The sequence below is a fragment of the Pinus tabuliformis genome, chromosome J, assembly GCF_031772625.1.
Source record: "Pinus tabuliformis cultivar Carrire ecotype Pingquan chromosome J, CPIR1, whole genome shotgun sequence".
In the NCBI taxonomy this organism is placed as follows: Eukaryota; Viridiplantae; Streptophyta; class Pinopsida; order Pinales; family Pinaceae; genus Pinus; species Pinus tabuliformis.
Genome location: NC_142295.1, coordinates 815,684,460 through 815,686,589, shown reverse-complemented (window position 1 = coordinate 815,686,589; position 2,130 = coordinate 815,684,460).

Here is a 2,130-nt window from a genome sequence, read left to right as displayed (position 1 = left end):
TAGGTATAGGTAGCACTCTGTTGTATGATCTTTCTCTTCTCCTTGGAGAACAAATATTGTGGGAACTTCCCCGTAGCAAGATAATTGGCTATATCTTCATACGATGGTGAGTAAGTAGAAATTGTAAAGAGATACTCATCAGGGAAAGAATCCTAAGTAGGAATGCAATTGTCGTCAATAGTTAACCTAGAAAGGAAATCATCTACTACATTATATTTTCCAAGTTTGTCGACAATTGAGATATCAAATTCTTGTAACATCAATAACAACATGTAATTCTACCATTGGGAATTAACTTATTCATTAAAAAATGAATGGCATAGTGGCTAGTGTGTACAAATACTTGATACCCAATGATATAATGTCGAAATTTATTGATGGTGTGCACTACTGCTAAGAATTCCTTCTCACTCACTGTGTAATTGAGTTGAGCCAGAGTCAAGTTCTTGCTTATGTAGTAAATGGCATAAGGTTTCCTATCCTCCGGTTGGCCCAGAACAATACCTATAGTAATATCAGATGCATCTGTAGTAATATGAAATGGCAGTTCCCAATTAGGTCCACATAAACTAAAGTTGTTGATACACAACATTTCAGCTTCAAAAATGCCTGCTCACACTTTCCTGTCCACAAAAAGTCAACATCTTTCATGAGCAAAGAAAATAATGGCGATGCAATGTTTGAAAAATTCTCTATAAACCTTCTGTAATGAACTGCATGTCTCAGAGTGAGGAGCTATAGGGAAGGATCCGATTCAGGCTCAAATTCATCCCACCAGGGATTATACAAATCCATACTTTGTTTTTGGGGTTAAAGATTAAGGTTCTTTCTAGCATGGCCATCCGACATCACCATATCTCCAGACCTGCATTGTATAAATGCATCTGCAGTGGCCAGCCAAGGTCTTCCTAGGATCAAAGGATTTCCCCCTAGGTTGGATTTGGGTTGTAATATATGAAAGTCAGTCGGATACCTCCAAGAATCTCTTGTGACTACTATGTCTTCTAACACCCCCTTGATTTTAACATAGGACCTATATGCTAATCCAAGTACATTAGGAGTATGTCTAAGCCCATGTAGCCCTAGGGTAGTAAATAGGTCCTTTGTCATCACATTAATGCCAGCCCCAAGATCAATCAATGTGTTAGTTATGGGATGGTCATTAATATAGACAATAACCATAGCATTTCTGAGATCATTATATTTGGTTAGAAGAGGCTGAGAAGACATTAATTCATATAATTTTCCCATCACGTGTATAGTAGCAAGGTCCTTAGGCTTCCTTTCAGGTTTCTTAATGCATAGATCTCATATTGTTTTAGTATAAATAGGTACTTCTTTAAGAGATTGCAGCAAAGGAATTCGTACATGCAGATTTTGCAACTCCCTAAGAAAATCAGATTCGGGTTGTGAGGTCATTCCAGTGTTAGTTAATCTCTAAGGATACATAGGATTCTAAGTTATAACAGTTAGGTTGACTGCTATAGGTGTATCAATCTTACCCAAGTTGGTGGTTATAGGAATATCAGTTCTTCTCGGGTTGGTTGTTATAGATGTAATAGTTTGCTCTGTATTGGTTGTTACAGTTGTAACATCCACCTAAAGATCTACTGTACCTCCTCTAGAAGGTTCACATTCCTCCTCGGTAAGGATAGGGTAGTGATTTGGTTTAACTACCTTACCCGACCGTAGTTGAGTTTCATTAAGTCTCACGAGAGTAATAAGGTAAGTCTAGAAGGTATTCAGAGTCTTTATCCTCTGGGCTACTTTATTATTTGGGTTAGGGTTAGGTTTCATAGGTGTTTGGGTTTGTACAGGCGATGTAGGAACAAGAGTTTGGAAAGGGGTCAATTGTAGCTGTTGATGCATTAGTAATCTAGGTGGAGCTGTATTCTGGGCATTCCCCCCCCCAGTTCTAATTCCAAGGGTATGATTGAGATGGAGGACATTGAATAGAGGGAGAGGGGGACCACTAGTTCCAGGAAGAAGGAAACTATGCTAGAGAAGGAGCAGAATATTTCCATGGATATTGTTGAGTGTTATATGAATTTTTCCATGAATTAAAAGAAGAAAAATCTTGGGACACACATGAAGGTCGTGGCTGACATGGTCTCCTAGCTGTGATGAAAT